This window comes from Taudactylus pleione, unplaced genomic scaffold (genome assembly GCF_031769625.1).
Source record: "Taudactylus pleione unplaced genomic scaffold, aTauple2 ptg001314l, whole genome shotgun sequence".
Taxonomy (NCBI): Eukaryota; Metazoa; Chordata; class Amphibia; order Anura; family Myobatrachidae; genus Taudactylus; species Taudactylus pleione.
In genome coordinates, this window is record NW_028285714.1 from 14752160 (window position 1) to 14776217 (window position 24058).

The 24058-nt window shown below is 46.3% G+C and overlaps 1 pseudogene; it reads right to left on the bottom strand.

Annotated features, from left to right (window-relative positions):
* Positions 1-24058, bottom strand: part of LOC148443275 (alpha/beta hydrolase domain-containing protein 17C-like) — a 32098-nt pseudogene that overhangs the window by 4627 nt on the left and 3413 nt on the right.

Consider the following 24058-nt stretch of genomic DNA (forward strand, 5'->3'; position numbering starts at 1 on the left):
GACTATACTAGCTGCAAACTTCTGGTTTTTAAAGGAATATCTACATAGTTGTATAGAGGCCCATTTCCAGCAACCATCACTCCTGTGTTCTAATGGTGTATTGTGTTTGCTAAGCGCGTTAGAAGACTAATGGATGATTAGAAAACCCTTGTGCAATTATGTTAGCACAGCTGAAAATGGGTTTGCTCGTTAGAGAAGCTATAAACTGGCCTCCCTTTTTGCTAGTTGAGTATCTGGAGCACGACATTTGTGGGTTCGATTATCCTCTCCAAATGGCCAGAAAAAGAGAACTTTCATGTGAAACTTGACAGTCTATTGTTCTTCCTCTAGAATTGAAGGCTATTCCATGCGAGAAATTGCCAAGAAACGGAACATTTCCTACAACGTTGTGTGCTACACCCTTAAGGATTCTGGATTTCAAACTCTATACGCTCCTACCTATACCTTCTAAAACCTGCCTATAAACCTCTAAAATTGACGCTATTTGCATACGCAGTCATACAGTAAATAAAGACTTTAGACCTTGAACATGTGTTTCCAAAGCACAAAGTATTATTAAACCAAAGTACAGATAATACACGCTGTGATCTAAGTACAATTTAGTGCAAAGAAATTATACAGACCCACGATACAGTTATTACATATGCAAAAAAACAGTGATTAAACTTCAAACAATGAGAGAGAGAGAGAGGGAGAGATGTCTGCTGTGAGCACATTTCCAAGATGGCTGATGAGGGGGTGTGTTTGGGGGGGGTTGTTAGGGCCCGTCCTATTGTTCAAACCGCATGGTCTCCGAACACAAACTCCATTTTGAATGTAAGAAAACTCACATAATGTTGTAACTCTGTAAATCATATAGCCATTAATGATCATACTTATAATAACTACAACAACCTATTTGTACTATACAACAACAAAACTGAGTAGAATTATAACTATAATAACAAAACTATTAATTGACAACTTCCATGAATCAAGCACGTTTCAATGGGGGGGGAGGGGAGTATCACATGTAATGCCATTGTCTAACCCACGTGCTGGTAGCCATCTTTAACAAAAACTGCAGTGTCTATCTTATACACGATTATTACTTGTACCATTCAAAGCTGTTATTAATTAAACTTCCAAGATATAACACTGATACCAGCCTATGGTTACATTCATGATACTATACAAACTTATTCAGATAATAATTATCATATAGTAGCCAAAATACCAGTACTCACAATACACAATTCTATCATAATACTGAAATAACACCAAACCCATGCCAGTCTTATTGCCATAATCACACTATTAATAATTCACCATTCCAATGAATCAAGTACATGGTACCAGGCCCATATCACAAAAGGAACAACACATGGAACCAAGTATGTATGTATATCTCAGTCAGACCCATATTGAATACTACTATTACAAATTCACTTCATTATTAAATGTTAACACAGCCTTTACCAGACTACAATACAAACGTGTTACACATATACAGGGGTATTCAATATGTGAGCGATAACATCGTTTTTGCGTTAATATCGGAGCTATGACGTCATTATCGCAGGTTTTAGTTTTACACTGTATTCAATATCAAAGACTTATCGCAGTTTTGAAAAGTCTTTGATATAAAACGGGGATAACTTTTCACCATTGAATGTCGAAAAAAAGTGCAGAATTGGGGTTTAGGGGCGCAGGCTTAAAGAAAATAGCCTGCACCCCTGGGACTGACATTTAAAAAAGAACTGTGTCAAAAAAAGTTTAAAAAAAAAATAGGGACACCCCAAAAAATTAGTTTAAAAATTGGGGTGAAAAAAAAAAAAGGGAAAAAAATTATTAACAATAGGGAAATAGGTTCAGGGCTATTCTGCAAGTATGCGGCAGGTGTTTTCTAGAATAGATTTATAGCGGCAGGTGCACAAATGCAGAATTTTTAAAAACTTACTTTAGGGACATCAAAATACGCTAGTACCGATTCTCATGTACCCCAAATTTGATGGGACCACTTAAAAAAACGAAAAAAAAAACCTAAGTGCTCTTCTGCAACACTTCTTCAATGTCGGGAAAAAAACACCTGCTGCGGCTATTTAAATCCCCGACTTTCAATTAAAGGCTAAAACGGGGGTACCCATGGTGTTCCCCCATGTTTTTACAACTTTAGGGGGGTCTTACAATTATTTTAAGCAAATCCAACTTCGGAGTTTCCCGTTTTCGTTAATTTTATATAGAATACGGGGATAAGCGGGAGCGCGCACCAGACTTTAACGTAGGTAAAAACTCCGATATGAAACGTTAACTTCGGCAGTGAAGTTAACGTTTCATATTGATTACCCCTCAAAGTCTACTACTGATTGAGACAAACTTGCTACAAATACACTAACTACCCAAGGGATATTCAAAGCATTACAGCTTGGTAACCTTGCTGTTAATCACCATATTAATCACTACACACAATCTATATAAGCTATATATAGATTAATACAAACTTGTTACAAATATCCAAATAGGCTAACTAATGTACAGTTTACTTAGCCATTATGAGTAGATATCTCCAGGCCTCCTGGGAAATGAAGCTGCATTTTGGCCTCCTTCTGGGGGGGGGGGGGGGGCTGCTCTGCCTGTGTCTCTGGTGTCTCCTTGCAAGAATGTGTGTTCCCAGTGTGTCCCTGTAAGGGTGTCCACAGTGTAAAAGCCATACTCCTCCCCTCACCTGTGAAAAGGGCTTTCCAAACCCCCACCTTGAAACTACTATCCCACCAGTGTGATACAAATGCTAAACAGGTCACTTCAAATGGCCACAGATCAGCCTGCAAAAGCTTGCTGCCCCTTATTGCCCCCCTGCATGCATAACTAAGCTGCTAACATTTTACAAGGTACATTTTGGTGTTTTAACTCTCTACGGTCCATAAGTTGAGAATGCATGTTGCGATCTTCACCCCGATGATACCAGGAAGCTGTGGATAAAGTGCAGATCAGTATAACACCTAACATGGCTTACTTATCATGTATTAAACCTTATATACCAAATAGTCTTTATTTCACAGCATTTGTAATAAATGAATAAAACTTGGATCTTTTACTTTATAGCTATGGAACCTTTTGTGTAAGTGTGCATTATGTAAGTATTAGGGATATGAAAAAAGACGCTACTTTGCTATGTGATTGCGCACGCATGCAGCTACTAAACAGCGTTCGCATGTAGGCTATTATGTATTTACTAATGTGCGACATATTAACAGCGCAACTGTGTGTATTAATGTGCGTATGAGGTATGGTAAAATATGCGATCACATGATGCTAACAGTAGCATCGCCATATGTACTTAAGTGTGAGTTTAGCTAAAATGGCGCTGGGCGGTCATTCGCAAAATGGCGTCTTGCAGATTCTTGTTTCTAAAATGGAGTCTAGCTGCCATTCGCAAGATGGCGTCGCGCAAGCTAGTTTTTACGCTGATTCCGTCTCAGCCACTGATACAGCTTCGACACCCTTCAGAGAACAGCACACACAGGCTCTAACCAGAGTAGAAAGAGAAGTGGGAGGCCCGGTGCACAACTATGCAAGAAGACAAGTACATTAGAGTCTCTAGTTTGAGAAATAGACGCCTCACAAGTCCTCAACTGGCAGCTTCATTAAATGGTACCCACAAAACGCCAGTGTCAACGTATACAGTGAAGAGGCGACTCCGGGATGCTGGCCTTCTAGGCAGATTGGCAACGAAAAAGCCATGTCTGAGACTGGCCAATAAAAGGAAAAGATTAATATGGGCAAAAGAACACAGACATTGGACAGAGGAAGATTGGAAAAAAAGTGTTATGGACAGACTAATCGAAGTTTGAGGTGTTTGGATCACACAGAAGAACATTTGTGAGATGCAGAACAAGTGAAAAGATCCTGGAAGAGTGCCTGATGCCACCTGTCAAGCATGGTGGAGGTAATGTGATGGTCTGAGGCTGCTTTGGTGCTGGTAAAGTGGGAGATTTGTACAAGGTAAAAGGGATTTTGAATAAGGAAGGCTATCACTCCATTTTGCAATGCCATGCCATACCCTGTGGACAGCGCTTGATTGGAGCCAATTTCCTCCTCCAACAGGACAATGACCCAAATGACACCTCCAAATTATTCAAGAACTAATTAGGGAAGAAGCAGGCAGCTGGTATTCTGTAAGTAATAATATCATTAATAATTAACAACATACAAGTGTACTTCATTTTCTGTATTAAAATACACACAATAGAGCTCATCCTGCAGGGGATTCAAACATGTGCCATAATCAGAAATTTGGTATTTGGTTTGTTCTGTTATGTAAAGTTGGCACTACATTGATTTAGGTCACACACCAAGAAAACGGAAGGCATTTCCTCTATTGACCAAGCCTTAGCTTAGCAGTTGTAGAGGAGTAGATAGTGTTCACTAGGGGTGAGCAGGTTCGGATTTCTGAAATCCGAACCCCCCCGATCCGAGTCAGGCTCGACTTTTCCCTCCTGACTCGGATCTGAAATCGAGGCAAAACGTCATCATCCCGCCTTCCGAGTCTCGCGGGTTTTGGATCCTATATAAGGTACCCGCGTCGGCGCCATTTTCTCACTCGGCTGTGGACAGTGAAGAGGGAGGGTGGGAGTTAGGGCTGTGTAGTGTAGTGTAGTGTAGTGTAGTGTAGTGCTGCTGTTGTCCACTACTTCAAAGTCCATAGGGGCTGGCTGTGTTGTGCTGTGCTGCTGTTGTTAATAGGGGCTGTGTCCACTACTTCAAAGTCCATAGGGGCTGGCTGGACTGTGTTGTGCAGTCAGTTCTCCATAGGGGCTGTGTCCACTCCAAAGTCCTGTGCAGTGTCCCAGTCCTAAAGGGGTGCTGTAGTGTTGTCCAGGGGGTGCTCTGTCCATCAGGGATGCTCCCCCCATGTGCTAAAAAAAATAATATATTTTCTGTGTTTGTGAATTGTGTGCGCAGTAGCCGCACGTGCATCAACAAGGTAGTGCCAAGCGTGCGCCTGTGTCATAAGTGACCAAGCCTTAGCTTAGCAGTTGTAGAGGAGTAGTTAGTGTTCACTGTAGGAATTTTTAGGACAAGGGTGCTCAACCAAGAGGAGGACACATCTGCGCACACTAAAGCAGAGCCTTAATCACCATTTTGGTCCCCTGTGTATATAATGAGCATTGGTGTTCCCCTACACATTGTAAAGTAGAGAGTACGTGCCAAAGAGACGTAGGGACGTGACCACTCAATAGTACCGCCAGTTCAACCTCAGTCACATTACATAGCAAAGTAGTGCCCCTTATTCACGTTACACCACACAGTAGTAGTTCCTTATCACACATTAGAGTCTATTCACAAAGCCTTGGAGAGAGATAAAATGGAGAAAGATAAGTCCCAGCCAATTAGCTCCTGTCAGTTTACAGGCTATGTTTAAAAAATGACAGGAGTTGATTGTCTGGGACTTCTCTTTATATTGTCTCTCGCCAAGGCTTAGTGAATAGACCCCATTATGCCATGCAGTAGTAGTGCATTATAAAACATTTTGCCACAAACAATAATGCCCCTTACTCATTATGCTGCACACTCATTATGCCACACACAGTAGTAATGCCCCTTACACATTATGCCACACACAGTAGTAACGCCCCTTACACATTATGCCACACACAGTAGTAATGCCTTTTTCACATTAGGCCACACACAGTAGTAATGCCCCTTACACATTATGCCACACACAGTAGTAATGCCCCTTACACATTATGCCACACACAGTAGTAATGCCTCTTACACATTATGCCACACACAGTAGTAATGCCTCTTACACATTAGGCCACACACAGTATGCCGCTTTCACATTAGGCCACACACAGTAGTAATGCCCCTTACACATTAGGCCACACACAGTAGTAATGCCTCTTACACATTAGGCCACACACAGTAGTAATGCCCCTTACACATTAGGCCACAAACAGTAGTTATGCCTCTTACACATTAGACCACACACAGTAGTAATGCCTCTTTCACATTAGGCCACACACAGTAGTAATGCCCCTTACACATTAGCCACACACAGTAGTAATGCCTTTTTTCACATTAGCCACACACAGTAGTAATGCCTCTTTCACATTAGGCCACACACAGTAGTAATGCCTCTTTCACATTAGGCCACACACAGTAGTAATGCCTCTTTCACATTAGGGCACACACAGTAGTAATGCCTCTTTCACATTAGGTCACACACAGTAGTAATGCCCCTTACACATTAGGCCACACACAGTAGTAATGCCCCTTACACATTAGGCCACACAGTTTTCAATGTCTGTTCAACTACAGCAACACCAACCTTTAATCTAGATAGATTTGAAGGCTGCCCCAACCAAGACCTACTTGGCCACGCTACGCCCCCTGCATCGCCTACCTACCAGAAAGTCAGCAACTATGCTCTTCCAGGGCCGGATTAAGGCTATGGGGGGCCCGGGGCACATCAGACAGGGCGCCCTATTACAGAGGTAGGCAGATGAATTCTCTCTCTCTCACTCTCTCCCTATATAAAATATGTATTTTGTTACCATATAATGTGTGTGTGTGTATGTTCTGCCGCAGATGCTCCCAGATGGTATTACTATACCCCTCACCCCACATAGTGAGCCTGATTCTGAGGTGGGTGCAGCTATGGTTACCGACGGGGGACGCATATTGGAATTGCACGGAGATCTATGCAATTTCAATAGGTGTTCCTGGACGGGGACTTAAATGGCGATGGGCGTGTTGGTGTCGGACGCAGTTCCACTGGCACCGCCGCAGACATTCTGAGCAACCATAAGGTTGCTCTAATGTCTGATGGTGCAGTTGATGTTCGATTGATGGTGCGTCTTCATGTGCGCATCGGCGGATTTGTTTTGTGGCTGGTGGGTGTCTCAATAAGATGCCTACCGACCGCGGCATTAGCATCAAGATGCTGTAGTGGCTGCGACTTCGTCGCAGCTGCTACTGCAGATCCATCCACCTCTGAATCAGGCAAAGTATTGCTACACCCCCACCCCATCACCCAGATGGCAATAATATACCATAAATAATATTACTGCACCCCCACCACCCAGAAGGCAGCAATATCCCCCCATAATATTACTGCACCACCACCCAGATGTCAGTAATATACCCCCCATAATATATCTGCACTCCCACCCCACCACCCAGATGGTAATATACTCCCCATAATATTAATACACCCCCCATCCCCTTAACAGTACCCCCACAGATAACATTAATGCACCCAACCCCCTGACTGTATTAACATACACGATACAACTTCTCATCCACTGTACTTACCTCAGCAGGAAGATCATGTGTCCTGGTCTCAGCAGACTGTCACTGCAGAGCTCAGAGGAGGAGAGAGACAGGCTGCCCTACACAGACAGGGGACTCGAGGGAGAGTAGAGGACTGGGTGGTGGGTGGAGATGAAGGCTAAACACAGGGTAGAGTGGGGGGGAAAGGGCAGGGCTTAACGGAGGCAAAGGGGCAGAGTCTCAGCCGTGAGGCCTCAGAGGAGAAAGAGGCTTGCTTACTTCAGCGCACTCACAGCCCTGCAGTGCGCACTGCATAGTTTACTGCATACAGGGGATAGAGTACTGCTCAACACAGAGCAGCAGCAGTGCTGGACCCGACCACAAAGTTTTCTACAGGTCCAGGAGGCCCCTTGTGAGAGGGGGGCCCGGGGTTACTTGCCCCCCCCATAATCCGGCTCTGTTGGTGGTGAAGCAAAGAGTGGCGTCCTGCGTCTCTGTCCTCCTGTAGTCTTACCGCAATAGGGTCCTGACGTGATGGCTTAGGCGTTTCAGCTATTCCCAACCCTCATCCCCCAGATAACACAGGATTTACCATTCCAAACAGATATATGCTCACCTGTCGTGTGCACAACAAACCTTCAATATCACATCACCAGCAGCCATACAGAAGAATGCACACCTGCAATGAGATTGCACCACTGAGTAACAGGAATAGCGCCGCTGGGTGACCTGGATCTGCTAAGTCCCGCGGGCCGCGACTGCTGCCAGCTCCAGGTAAAAGAAGGAGGTCTCTTTTGTTAGGCGCCGCCCTCAAGAGGCTGGCGCTCTAGGCAGCCTAGTGGTAGCGCCGGCCCTGACCCCTACATATACCTGCTTCACCAATACAACATCCTTCTCCCACAGCAGAGAACAGGCAGTATGATCGCGCTGACTAGCACCACACAGTATCACAAGATCTAGTACCCAGAAGTCACCACGGGACGAGGGGCACATAGGTGTCCTGCTGCCGTGTAACGTGGCATATGTATCACAATCCTCATTTTTAATGTGGATGAGATAAATATTTTTTGCATACATTCATTATATGAAAATATTTACTATGTTTCTCTTGCCAGGATACGGGCTCCGATAAGAGCCATCCTGGAGAAGAGCTGGGAGTAGTGTGATAGTGTACAGCTATCTCACTGATTCCTGGTTGGGGTCCCCGGCGCACACTGCGCCTCTTTAAAAAAGTAGCAAAATAATAACCCATAAACCTATCTGAAGATGGCCTACTTATCAAGGACAAGGGTAAATCTGGCAGCACAGCAGCCCCTATAGCCTATGGAGGCTGCATTTGCGAATGAAAATGGAGGGACAGCGGCAGATATGTTTTTAACCAACATACATTAACAAAAGGACAAAGGAGGCTAGGAGTGCTAAAATAACCAAAATGTAGTTTAATATCTCATTAAGATAATAATTGAAAAATAATGTTATAACCAATAAACATATAACAAACCCTTTGGGGCATGTACTAGAACATCTAAAAACAGCATATACTAGATATCCTTAACATATATAAGTGAAAAATAGAACTAAATTCAGTCCAATAAGGGAAATCCCAGAGAATAAATGAGAAACGCTGTGGCCACACTTGGTGAAAAAATTGTCAGATTAAATCCAATAGTTGGCTCAGTATATTAATCAATAGCAGCAGCAAGTGATCTGACTCAGAATTATAAGACAATATGGGAAGTCGATTGTTTTTATGAACCCAGATGAAAAAAAAAATTGAAGTGCATACGAATAATAGCAATGGTGAACAAATGCACTAAATGTGCCTAGTTGATAGCTTGCATATTAGGAACAAAGTCAGGTTAAGCAATGGTATCTTAGTTCACAATCCACATCTGTGGATGTATACCTGTGTTCTAAATGTCTGTGGCTGGATAAACCCTCATAATGGAAAACACTGCCGGACAGTGTTCGGGGCTATACTTGGGGGATGCTACCAGCTGCACTGCATCCACCCATGGCCGGATCTTGGGGCACTGACCAGCGCGGTCGTACTAGGGCACCACCCAATAGAGGGCACACCCCTCTCAGCCATCCAGATTTCAGTGGTACAGTACTGTTTTTCGGACACTGTCCCGCTGTTCTATCCACAAGCCGAAGCTACTGACGGAGTGCTGGGCTCGCCCCCAGCCTGACGTTAAATGGTAGGCATACCTTATGGGCATGAACCAAATTATGTCATTCAGGGGGCGTTGCCCAAGGTAATTATGCCACACACCCTTTTTCGCGAGCATGCTTCGAAGGGTTAACGGATGTCCCAGTTCCGTTCTGTTACAGGACGCAGCTCCTGCTAGAGCCAGCCCTGCATCCACCATTGGCTGTCCAAGGCTCCAAGCAAGCCCTGAAAGTGGAGCTGATGCTGGAGTAGAAGCTGTCACTACTCTCCTGATGGGTACAGGTGGGGCCGGATTAAGGGTCACATGGGCCTGGACCTGAAAATGATCAAAGGCCTATTGTTAGAGGCAGAGCACCTATGAGCAGTGCTGTGTGGGTGTGACCAGTGGCATGTGGGCGTGTACAGCCCCTACACTATCAGCCCCAAAGTTGACCTAAATATGTAGAAGTAGAAACCTTGTATAATTTTGTGAGGATACTAGAAATACAATTGTATTACTTTGTGGCCAACAATTTGGCCAGCTGGGCGACTGGTCATTATCATGCTGTCATGGTGATGGGCCTATTTTTATGTGGAGGACTGGAGCTGTAGTCCCATCCGCCCCATTGTTAATTTATCCCTAGGTACAGGAATGCACCTAGTAAGACAGACAGCTGGTGACTCTAGTCCTAGGTGGAATCAGACAAAACTCTCTAATAATGGAAATGAGATAATGTAGGATAAAAAACTTTTGTGTTAAAGGGCTCTATTTATTAACAATATTTTAACTAAAATAAAGTGAAAAAGGGTGTTTTCACACCCTTTTCACATTATTTTAGTTTCACCTGTAGTTACTATAGGGCAATTGGAGTAGAATTAGTAAAATTCTACTCCAACCCCTAGTATCACTTATTTTTAGTAAAGCAGATCGCATTTCCCATAATTGTAATGGGAAATGTGATCCGACCATAGTTACTAAAAATAAATTGTAAAAAAATAGCGGGGGAAGTCCTGTGATAATAATGCCACCTGGAGGTGGCGTTATCCAGGGTCTCCCCCGGTTACCGGGCCCCACTCACGGGGAGAGCAGAGGCGGGAGCCGGTACCAGTAATCAGCTGTGTGGTCTAAACAGACCGCAAGCTGATTGCTGTAAAAAAAGAAAAAAAACATTTAAACATTTTTTTTCACTTACCTGAATACAGGGACCGGTGATCGGGCCTCCGGTGATGGCTCCTCTCCGGTCAGCTGGTCTCCCACAGTGCACTGCGGCCCGGTCATCAGGTGATCGGGCCCCAGTGCACTATGGGAGATCACCTGATCGGGAAGCCCGGAGAAGATCACCGGAGGCCAGGAGGATGCAGGTAAGTGTAATGAAGGGAGGGGGGGTCCGCGAACGCGGGGGGCGGGGCTTAGCATCGGTGGGGGGTAGCAGCGATGGTGGGTCGGCGCATGCGCGGGCTCTTAGTCGCTTTTTTTCTTTTCCGAAAATACCGCGACTAGAGTGCGGATGGGATCCGCAGGGACAGAGCTTTATCGCAAGCTCTGTCCCTGCAAGGGATTTATAATAAATCCCTGTGATATTGCCTGAATTCGCAATGCGAATTCACTCGGTAATATCACACTACAATCCGCATTCAATATGCGGATTGTAGTAAATAGAGCCCATAGAGAGCCGTTGGAAATTATGCATAATTATTGATTACTAGCTGGAGTACCTGGCATTGCCCGGGATTTTAAGAATATTTGTTTACAAAAATCAATTGAAATATTAAACACACAGTATAAATAACATAGTATAAAAAAGCATGCAAAATGGTATAAGGAAGTTTGTTTACATACAACCTCCGATCGCAAAGCGTATTTGGTATAGTCAGAGAGCTAAGAATGCTGGGTAAGCCTGCTAAAGCTATCTTCCATAATAAACATTAAGATCATGACAACACAAAATGCTCGCTTCGAGGCCCTACCCAAATGCTGTGAGGCCCCACAATGAAGAGTATTCAATTAGAGGTGATATGTCGGGAAATTTTCGCCTCATTTGCCTGTTTCAGAAGCAAATTCATTCCGTGAGCGTCCCCGCTTTTCGCCTAATTCAATTGCAAAACAGGCGAAAATGGAAATAGGCGAATGCGGATCAGGCGAAAAGTACTGAAAGAATTGGGGAAATCAGTCTGTACCCCAGAAAAAGATACACTAACATAGGGAATCAATGTAGATGTGTACTAATAGCCCTAATAAGACTATTTTGGGTACTTAAGTTGTGTAAATTGCTTGCTATTAGTGTCTTTGTAAAAGTGGTGAAGAATGGCATAAATAAGTATTTTTTTGGTGAAAATAAGTAGTCCAGTCAAATTTGGGGTACTTGAAAATGGGTGCTAGCATATTTTTATGTCTCTAAAGTGAACTTTTTAAAAACATGTAAAATCCACCTGCTGCATGCACCTGCAATCCCAAAAACACCTGACCCATACTTGGGGACCCCCAAGAAGTCTATTTCGCTACTTTTTATGTTTATCCCCCCACTTTTTAAATTTTCACCCCAAAAATGACATTTCTTTTTTGGGGTACTCTTTTTTTTGTAGATTTGTCCTTTGAGGGGCTGTCCCAAGGGTTCCGAGTTGTTTCCCCACGTTTGCACCCCAAAATAAAGATTTTGCACATCTTTTCACCTGCTATTGATTGGAGAATCTTTTTTGCTGAATTTAGTGCATCGAGTTTCTGCTTAGGCAAAATTGTCCTGGAATTGAATTAGGAGAAAAGAATTTAGGCAAGATTTTCACTAAAATAAACCAAGTGAAAAAGGCTTTTCGTCTCTAACTGAATTCCCCTCAATGAGCATACAGCCAAAATTGTGTTTTTTAATTAATAAAAAATTAACAGTAATTCATTTCGATTTACAATTTTTTTAGTTGCCTCCGCCGTGTTTTAATACGCTCATATGTAAAATTTCACAATCTTAACTTGTAAACTGTGGATTTGTATAGAAAGACAGAAGGACAAATTTTCGCTTTTATATAATAGATAATGCACACACACTTATATCTGCGTATAGCTGTGAGACAATGCTGTCATTCCTTATGTGATCTCTTCTGTGCTCTGCAGCTACAACCTACCTCTGTGACTCTGGCTGTTATACATATATGTATACATACCTATGCCCATATACATATATAATGCTAACACACTTATATATGTGTATGGCTGTGAGACAATGCTGTCATTCCTTATGTGATCTCTTCTGTGCTCTGCAGCTACAACCTACCTCTGTGACTCTGGCTGTTATACATATATGTATACATACCTATGCCAATACATATATAATAAATAATGCTAACACACTTATATCTGTGTATAGCTGTGAGACAATGCTGTCATTCCTTATGTGATCTCTTCTGTGCTTTGCAGCTACAACCTACCTCTGGGACTCTGGCTGTTATACCTATATATATACATACCTATGCCCATATACATATATAATATGAGATATGGTAAGAACTTACCCTTGTTATCTCTATTTCTACGAAGTCCATAGGGTTCCACAGGATACCTTGGGGTATAGGTGTGACGTCAGTCGCAGGGCACCAAAGAGTTAAGCTTTCAGCCTCCCAGGATGCACTAGGTCCCCCTCCTATACCCCACCCCCGAGCCAAGGCATCTCAGTTAGTTACCAAGCCATAGGCCGGAGGAGGAGAAAAAAGAGAGAGAACAAAGATCTGGACACATACAAGAATCACATTCTCACCAGAGGGAGACGGAAAAACCGGTGACCAGAGCATCTGGTCACCATCTGCAGCACAGGTGCGACAGGGCGGGAGTCCTGTGGAACCCTATGGACTTCGTAGAAATAGAGATAACAAGGGTAAGTTCTTACCATATCTCATATTTTCTACTTCAGGGTCCATAGGGTATCCACAGGATACCTTGGGGATGTCCCAAAGCAGTATCCTTTAAGGGTGGGGACACTCCTGTGCAGAAAGGAGAATCCGCCGCCCGAAGTAAGCATCCTGAGAGGCGAAGGTGTCAAACCTGTAATACCTCACGAAGGTATGGACAGAGGACCACGTAGCAGCCTTGCAGATCTGGACTGCAGAGGCACCACGTCGAGCTGCCCACGAAGGACCCACAGACCTAGTGGAATGAGCCTTCAGAGAAGGAGGAACCAGTAGGCCTTCATGAAGATAAGCTTCAGAAATAGCCATACGGATCCAGGCTGCCAAAGTTTGCTTTGAAGCAGGCCAACTCTTTTTACGGAAGCCATAGAGGACAAACAAAGCGTCCGACTTCCTAAATGAAGAAGTGCGGTCAACATAAGTCCTTAAGGCCCGCACAACATCCAAAGAGGCCTCACCCACAGAAAGACCCGGTGAGTTAAAGGCCGGAACAACGATTTCCTCGTTAACATGAAACTGGGAAACAACTTTGGGAAGAAACTCGGGCCGAGTGCGGAGTACTGCCCTGTTCCCATGAAAAACCAAGAAAGGGGGTCTACAAGAAAGAGCCCCTAACTCAGAAACACGTCTGGCCGAAGCAATAGCCAGAAGGAAAACAGTCTTAGCTGTTAGCCATTTAAGATCCACTGATCCCAGTGGTTCAAACGGCGGTCCTTGGAGAGCCCTCAGGACCACAGCCAAATCCCAAGGCGCCACAGGTGGAACAAAGGGCGGCTGAATGCGGACAACACCTTGCATAAAGGTGCGCACATCCAGGATTGTAGCAATCCTACGGTGAAACCATACAGACAGGGCCGAAACCTGTACCTTCAAAGAAGCAAGGCGAAGCCCATGATCTAGTCCCGCTTGCAGGAAGGCGAGAATCCGAGACAGACGAAACTCCCGAGGTGCATAACCTCTCGGTCGACACCACTGGAAGAACGTATGCCACACGTGATGGTATATCCTCGCGGAAGACGGTTTCTGAGCTCGCAACATGGTACGCACCACAGAGCTGGAAAACCCCCGGGACCTCAGCATGGCCGTCTCAACAGCCACACCATCAAAGACAGCCGAGTCAGGTCCGGGTGAAGACAGGGACCCTGTGACAGAAGGTCCGGTCGTAGCGGCAACCGCAGAAGACTGTCCACAGACAGACCTTGAAGGTCTGAGAACCAGTGCCATCTGGGCCATGCGGGAGCTATCAACAGGAGCATCCCTCCTTCCTGTTTGAATTTCCGGATTACCCGTGGAAGAAGGGAGGCCGGAGGGAACAGGTATGCGAACCGCAACGTCCACCGGACGGACAGAGCATCCACCAGAGACGCCCCATCTGGCTTGGGGGCCGGACGTCTGGTACTCCATGCCTGCTTCCGGGGCTTGACCGATTTCCTAGGGCCAGCCTGACGAGGAAACGACTGTGGTTTGGGCCTGCCCTGGGCCCTAGATGACCGAAAGGACGATGGTCCAGAACCAGAAGGAGCAGCGGCCGACAAGCCGATTTGGCTGCCGCCAGCGTGGCCACAATCTTATCCAGATCCGGACCGAAGAGAACTTCTCCGGTAAACGGCAACGCTTCCAGACCCTTCTTGGAATCTGCGTCCGACCTTCCAGGATCGCAGCCACAAGGTGCGACGAGCAGCTACCGCTGCTGAAGAAATTCTAGACACCAGAGTACTAATGTCTAGAGCCGCCTCGTTGATGTAGGTAGCCGAATCACGGAGATTGCCAATCAACTCCGCCTGTTCTGCCGGACAGTCGGAATCAAAAGAAGCCTCTAATGAATCCGCCCAGCGCTCCATCGCTCTGACAACCCAGCAAATGGCCATAGCCGGCCGTGCTGCCCCCCCCGCAAGGGAATAAGCGGACTTCAGGCAGATTTCCACCTTGCGGTCCGTAGCATCCTTAAGGGAGGACATGGATGGCATCGGCAATGTGGCACTACGGACAAGACGGGTCACGTGAGAATCCACCTGTGGAGGGATTCCCACTTAGCAAAATAATTATCCGCGAACGGATAAGCCACCGCCAGGCGTCTCTGCGGCTGGTATCTTTAGCCAGGCTGTTTCCACGCCTCCTCTAAATGGTCCACCAACTGACCCGAAAGAGGAAAGACTGCGGCATCGCCCTTCACATCTTTGAAAAAGGCATACTTAGACTTAGCCGCTGGGGGAACTTCGTCCTCAATCACCAAGGCTGTGCGGACCGCCCGAATAAGTTCAGGAATATATACTTTGGACTTAGCATCAGCGTCCTTAGTATGGAGAGGTTCCTGATCATAAGGATCCAGAATCTCCCCATCATCAGACGTCCCTTCGTCATCCTCATAAGGAGCGGACAGAGACGCCACCGGCCGTTTATGAGGCCGCATCACAGACTCCCCTTGCAACACATCCGACAAGTGCTGTACAGAACTCGTCAGGGAGTTAACCCACGCTGGCTCCTGAGAAACCGGGAGCGGGGAAATAGGGAGACTGTGGGGTACCACCAATTGTCGTGGGAAACCCTGCATGGGTGACGACACCACAGACTGCAGGGACAAACCCATCGGAGTAAATGCGGGCTGCGGAGCTAACTGGCCCACTAAAGCTGTTAGCGCCTGAGCGAAACAAGCCCAGGGCGGCTCCTGTACCGGTGCTGTAACCGTAAGAGGCCGCGCCATGGACAAACACTGCCGGCAAAGGCCCTCCGCGCTACCCTCCCCCTCCGCTAACGGTACTTTACACGAGGTACACTGTAGCCGGAGGGGAAAATCACTTTCAGACATGATGGCACCACGTATGTGACCCCTCTCACCAATTATATATTAAATAGGCAAGAGACCACCCTGCAGGACCGCACCGCAAGGGCTTAGCAGAAAGAACAGGGACAGTAATAAAGCTGACAGTCTTGAAAAGAAAAGTTACAGGCAGCAGCGCTAGCACAGTCACATACAATGCAACGAAAATCAATTCCTGCACTAACAGCACTGATCACTCAACTACACAGACACAGGGCCTGGTAGGACGCAGCGCTGCATACACAGACCTGACCACAGCGGAGGAGAGGTATGCGGGGGGACCAAGACCACGATGCTTCCAATGCAGGCTTCCAGCAGCGTTCACCATGCTTCAGAAAAGATGGCCGCCGAGGAGCAGAGAGAAGGCTGGCCTGAGGGAGGAGCGCTGACACAGGGCCAGTCAGCACAGTGCAGAGAGGGCTGTGTGCAGCGGGGGAGACGCCTGCTGTGAGACAGGGAAGGTGCGCTCCCCTGGCATGCATTTAACCCCTGGGACGCTGCAGCGCTACCGCTCTGCTGCGGTCCGCTGTCCCAGGGGGTAGTGGAAGCGCAGGTTGGTCGCCTGGCTCCACGCTGCAGCCAGTCCCCAGGGAGCCCCCTGCCTGGGGACTAAGGACCATGTGATCAGCGGGGACCCACCGTGGGACCCCGCTGCTTACCTCTGTCCCCCTTGAATCCGGCCATGGTCCGGAACATCTGGGGTCACCGCTAGCTGTGACCCCAGATGCCCACCAGCATCCCCGGATCAGTAACGGCGTTCTGGTACCGGCGGGGTGTAGGGAAGACAGCATGGACGTCAGGACTGACTATCCATGCTGTTCATCCAGATGTGCAGCCACAGCTGCATGAAGAAAAAGCTTCAGGGGCTCTTCTAGCCCCCACTCCAACAGGTGCACCCGACTCCGGCCGGGCACCAAACTAAACTGAGCCTTGGCTCGGGGGCGGGGTATAGGAGGGGGACCTAGTGCATTCTGGGAGGCTGAAAGCTTAACTCTTTGGTGCCCTGCGACTGACGTCACACCTATACCGCAAGGTATCCTGTGGATACCCTATGGACCCCGAAGTGGAAAATATATAATGCACACACTTATATATGTGTATGGCTTTGAGACAATGTTGCCAATCCTTATCTGACCTCTCCTATCCACTGCAGCTGCAACCTACCTCTGTGACTCTGGCTGTTATACATATATGTATACATACCTATGCCCATATACATATATAATATATAATGCTAACACACTTATATATGTGTATGGCTCTGAGACAATGCTGCCATTCCTTATGTGATCTCTTCTGTGCTTTGCAGCTACAACCTACCTCTGGGACTCTGGCTGTTATACATATATGTATACATACCTATGCCCATATACATATATAATATATAATGCACACACTTATATCTGCGTATGGCTGTGAGACAATGCTGCCATTCCTTACGTGATCTCTTCTGTGCTTTGCAGCTACAACCTACCTCTGTGACTCTGGGTATTATACATATATGTATACATACCTATGCCCATATACATATATAACACACACTTATACCGGCGTATGGCTGTGAGACAATGCTGTCATTCCTTATCTGACTCTCTCCTGTGCTCTGCAGCTACCACCTACCTATGAGACTCTGGGTGTTTCATTTCTGACTACTTTCCCTCAAACATCTCCAAGTTATACCAGTGATAAATCATCCTCCATTCACCTTTGTAGAGGTATCAAGCTGTGATGGATGCTTGCAACTCACAACACGTACTGTATGCTACACTTGCTCACACATACACACACAGCCCCAGCCTCAAAAACATTGGGCCTGATTTAGCATTGTGTGCAAAGCTAAACGCAGATTCCCGATTATCAGGAATCTGCACGTGTGCTGAACTCATTCTGCACATGTGCAGAACAGGTCCTACGTGATTGCCTCTACCTGATTGTAAATGCGGAAGCATTTACGGGGCGATGCAGGGGCGGGGATGGCCGGTGTTCCCGGAAACAGGGGCGCGGCATCCCCGTTTTCCGGGAGTTCCAGGGCCAGGATCTGCATCCACAGATGCAGTTACCTGGCCTCACAAGCTGGCCAGTCTGAGTAAGCTAAAGTCTACTCAGCCGGCTGGTGCTGTCCACCATCACGACCGATGATCACGATGGTTATCCCAGCCTGCGACCTCAGTTGCAGCTGGGATCGCAAATGCAGCAGAGGGTGTCAGACACCTCCTGTTGCATTTGCATATTAGCAAGGAAGGAATTGCAGAGTTGCTTGCATGCAGCTTTGTAATTCCATCCTTAATTGAATCACCGCCATTGTTACTATCACACACTTGCTGCATTTCTACAACATACTAACATCAGTTCCCCTCATTAGCCTGGCTGTACCTATCTGCATGTGTATTCCCAAATTCCAATGTGGTTTGCTCTATTCTGCCCCTGCTTATATAGGCACCCACTCTATGGGGAGGGGCAGCTACTGATTTACCCTTCCCCATATTCTCTTCCATACCCACCATTTGCCCGTATGTCTATTATGCTCCAATCTAATTCCGTCACCTATGAGCCTTCCTCCTTTCCTTAATGCTGCTCCAAGCTTAGAGAGCACATTAGTGTATGCCCTCACCACTATGTGTCGCTGTTTCCTTTCTTTTCATAGTCTGCTCCAGCTGACCGAGGCTGCCTCTTATCTCTCCCTTCTCTGGACCAAAGCATTCCACTCTGTCTCTGTCTTTGGTCTCTTCTAAAGGTGGGTACACACTCTACAGATGTATCTGCAGATGATGGTCGTTCATACACACTGAAAGGCCATCATCTGCTTCTGCCCACGGGTCCCTGCGGACGGGGGGCGGGTCTGGACGCGTCCAGCCCCCCTCTCCGAGGCTGCCGCTGTGTGTGTACGGGTGGTCTGCAGACAATTGTGAGCATTGGCTGTGCAGCACAGCCAATGAGATATGTCTGTGAACGACATTGTTCACAGACATATCTCGGGTACAAACTGGCCGGCACGCAGCAGATATATTGGCCGATCAATTGATCAGCCAATATATCTGTCAGTGTGTACCCAGCTTAAGGGGACTCTCTTTTCTCCCCTCTTCTCTCTGGAGATCTCCCCAGGAGGAATCCATCACTCTGCCCCATCTCTCTAGGAACTGCCTGCACATCCCCCCATCTTGGTCTCTTTTTTTTGTCCCTGGCTGTTCCCTTTTCTCTCCTGTATTCTGGGTCTCCTGAAACTAGAGCACAGTCATGCAAAAGAGTTTGTGAATGAATATCTTCAGGTCTCCCCACCAATTCGCCATCTAACTGTAGCCATAAATGTCAGGCCAGCATGGGAGATGTCGTTTTTCTACACTTTCACTGTGTTGTGTCTCACATGCGCTACCAGAGCAACATACAGATGTGTCCACATACATCTATCCTCTGTGCGCTACAAGTCACGTTACACATAACGGGTGAGCGCCGTGTGACTTCCTAGCGCCAAGCGTCTTTTGTGCTTAATGCACAAGGAGGCTAGATGTATGAGGAAACATCTGTATATATGGGTCACTGTCTGTCCTGCTATAAAGACATTTTAGAAGGGATGAGCTTATAGAGAGGGATTCTCCACTTTGACTCATTCTTTAATCCATGGTTTATCCTCCTGAAAGTAGCAGAGTCTTATTAAACTATTACTCAGCATCCATTGCAGAATGGTACAATTAGCAGAATATGCTGACAGATAATCAGCATAGACGGGTGGACACTTGCAGTAGCAGGCTGCCACGGCCATACAGAAAGGTGACCACGGATGTGTGCGATTAGAATGAGGCTCAGAGTGTGTATTAGACTACGCGATATATATGGCAAAGGTTAGATGCCAGAGGAATGTGTAATTTCCATCTGCACCAGGTTGGCTGATAAATGTTGTTGTGTGAGGGGAAATAATGTGTTGCTGCCTGTGAGACTGGGCTGCTGTATTCCTGAAAAGCAAATAAAAAACTCTCACTTACAGCTTCATGGGATTTTATTGTAGCCAGTAAGATGTAATGAAGGTGTTGCTGGCGTGTGGTACTGCTAGTAGCAGTGTGATGTTACTGATGACTGCTATACTCATTATAGCTATATATGGTCACTCTCCAGCCGGAGCGTGCCTTGGTTACAAGGGTCACCCTATTCCTCAGCCGAGGGGCCTGACTGCTGCCTGAGCTGTGCTGGTCCTGTCACTCAGCGTCTGGTGTTGGTCTCTCAGCTATGTGGCACAGCTGGTAGTGGGCACAGGAGTGGTGCATGTGATCCATCCTGTTTCACAACTAAATGGAATAAAACTTTTTTTAATAACCTTATAATATAATAATGCCAGATTTCTTTAACTATTCTTATAAAGATGATTCACAAAATGACAAATAACAGATTATAATAATCACATCTCAAAGGTCCTTCCTAAAGATCATCTACACTATTACTATTACTCTCCGAGATGCTTGGCAACCCCCAGGATCTCCCTACATTAGTGCATAGATGCCATGTGCATATGCACAGCATCTATTCTACCTCATCTTGCCTGGAGCAGTGATTTCTGCTCTCCCCAACTTCCCACCCACTGCAGCCCACAGGTAGGACAGCAAAATAGTCCCAGAAAAATGGGTCTGTCCCATGGATGCGGGACAGTTGGGAGATACAGACAGGCAGCACATTGCTCACCAATAAAAGCATGCAGCAGCGAGAGGGGTAGATGCAGGGTGTTAGGTGACTGGCAGGAGAAACAGGGTGACAGCCCCCAGAAAGTAAGCTCTGGGGATGAGGTTTTAGCTAGAGAATTATCCTGTAAATGGAAAACAAATTTCTCACTGGACTAGAATGGAAATTCTGATTAATACTATGTGATGTCGCACTTATCCTTGGATAGTGGCAAGAAATATTTCAGTGCATACAGACAGATTGGGCCTACACAGCTGGTATCTGTCTGACAAAGCATACTTCATGGCTGATCCAGTTATACGTGAGCTGCCCCCTGCAGTGCTTGTTTCCAGCACATACTATACTCCAGAGGTAACCCACAGCTTAGGATAAACACACAGCATTGTCTTACCTGGGGAAGGGATCCCAACAGTAGGTCCTCCGTATGTTGGGAAAGGCAACTCGCACCCCTGACATGAGCGGGGAGTGTAATATTACTGCTGCACATTTGTAGCGGGTGGCCAGGTCAACTGCAGCTACAGTCCCAATACTCTGCCCATACAGGATAATATTTTCTGCAGGGACTCCGTATCTGTACAGATAAAGCAGATAATGTAGGACAATCTAATTGCATCACTTCTAATGTAGTTCCTTACATGATACTACTATATAAAGGCTTTATATATGAACTAGATAAGTGAATGGGTCACTAATAAGAACCTGCCAGTGATACACAGTATATGTGTGGAACAATACAAGACTACATAGGTTGTAGGACGAAGTGCATTTCATATGCAAGGAGTTCATTACACACCCGAGCCTGTGGGTGTCGGCCTCTGGACAAGAAGGGTCTAGTTGTTTAGTGAGGTAGTGTTGTGGGGTGGGGTTAGGTTTGGTTAGCCTATAGGATTGGCAGAGGATGGGTCAGTGCTATTTCAGAGTAAGCTGCTTGGCAGCCATTTTATAGAAATTTCTCTGGTCGGCTGTGATGTCCTCTTTAAAGGATGGATGGTGCATTGGAATGGAGTTATTGAGGAGTTAGTTGGAAGAAGTCAAGGTGCTGTAGATTAGGGTGGCGGTGCGGTTCTTAGCTGGGAACCACTGTTGGCGGGAAAGAAAGGTAGCAGTCGCCATCTGTCTTTGGAGCTTTAGGCGCTCTCCCTTCCAATACATGGCTTAGGCTGCTTTTACCCTACTGGGGTCAGCGGCAACCACCTAACCAGGTGGGCCTCACGTCGTGTCATTGGGGTGGGAGGTGGATACCTTGGGTGTGGTAATGGGCTGGCTGCCCGCCTCCCATTTAGAAGATGGATGTGAGTATGCAGTTGGTGATGTTGCATTGTGGGGCCGTTCTTTCTGCGCCACCATGCTTTGTCTGTCTTTCTTCTTTTATTAGTTAATTCAGTTATACATTTAAATAGTTTAATTAGTTTGAAATCAAATAAAGCTGACCTTCCTCTCCCCTTATACAAGTCTCTGTCATTATGATTATGATTGATGATTTACCCTGCACTGTTAGGAGAGAAAACTCATCAGGCGATGGGGAGTTTAATACACATGTACCTAGTTACAGCAAGCAAGGACATCTAAGGAGCTGGGGGCAGCGTGTGTCCATTCACATCGGGAGGAAAACTCCCAAACGTTGGGTGCCAGCAGCATGTTTTACATACAGAGGCAGAAAACAGAATGGGGCAGGGTCTGCTTGGGATTAGGTGGGAAGAAGTTATAGTATTATTGTGAGACTGATGACTAGTGAAATAATATGACAAGGAGAGGAAAACATCCCAGTAATACAGGGCTTGGCAGAAGCCACAACCCGGCCACAGCTACTTTTGGGCATATTTTTCACATAATGACAAATGTCTGCTCACTGAGGAAACCAGTACTGTGTATTTGTCTGAAGACCCTATAAATGGTGTCAAACCCTAAGTGAACTCAACATCTTATCACAATAGTCAGGAAAAGTAGCAAAGTACATTTTGTGGTATAGTTCCAGGCCTGTACACATTGTGTTACTGGCAATAGATTTCCTATTGTGACTGTATTTACCTTGTACCAGGGCTGCACAAAACCCACTCACAGACCAAATACAGGCATCCTGGGGATTTGAGCCATAACCCCTTCATGCTGCTAGATTAGGGGTGGGCAATAAGCGGCCCTCCAGTTGTTGTTGAACTACAAATCCCATCATGCCTTGCAACAGTTTTAGCATGGCCAAATAGCAAAACTGTGGCAGGGCATGCTGGGATGTGTAGTTCTACATAAGCTGTGAGGCTGCTTATTGCCTATGCTAGATAGAAGGGGGGAGCCCAATGATGGAACATTTTCTTACAATACAATACATATAGCGCTTCACATTAGGCAGAAGAGCAGAGGAAAATGTCACCCTCTGCTTCTATAGTAGTTACACCCTTTGGCTAAGACACTATAATGCCATCAATAATATACCCACTGTCTCTATATAAGCAACCCCCAATACACCAATTACATTTATATAAGTATTTTATGTGTAAGTGGAATGTATAAATACACAATACACAGCATATACACTCACTCCATGTAGTAACTATTAGGGGTGAGCAGGTTCGGATTTCTGAAATCCGAACCCCCCCGATCCGAGGCCGATCCGAGTCAGGCTCGACTTTTCCCGCCTGACTCGGATCTGAAATCGAGGCAAAACGTCATCATCCCGCCTTCCGGGTCTCGCGGGTTTTGGATCCTATATAAGGTACCCGTGTCGGCGCCATTTTTTCACTCGGCTGTGGACAGTGAAGAGGGAGGGTAGGAGTTAGGGCTGGCTGGGCTGTGTAGTGTAGTGTAGTGCAGTGTAGTGTTGTTGTTGTTGTCCATAGGGGCTGTGTCCACTACTTCAAAGTCCATAGGGGCTGGCTGGGCTGTGTTGTGCAGTCAGTTGTCCATAGGGGCTGTGTCCACTCCAAAGTCCTGTGCAGTGTTCCAGTCGTGAAGGGGTGCTGTAGTGTTGTCCAGGGGGTGCTCTGTCCGTCAGGGGTGCTCCCCCCAAGTGCTAAAAAAAAAAATATTTTTTCTGTGTTTGTGAATTGTGTGCACTGTGGCTGCACGTGCATCAACAAAGGAGCAGCGCAAAGCGTGCGCCTGTGTCCCATTAGTAAAGGGCCAGCTGGCTTGTCCGTTAAAGGGTGCTGTAACCCCCAAAGTACACTCCAACCAAAAAAATATATATTTTCTGTGTTTGTGAATTGTGTGCGCAGTAGCCGCACGTGCATCAACAAAGTAGTGGCAAGCATGCGCCTGTGTCATAAGTAAAGGGCCGGCTGGCT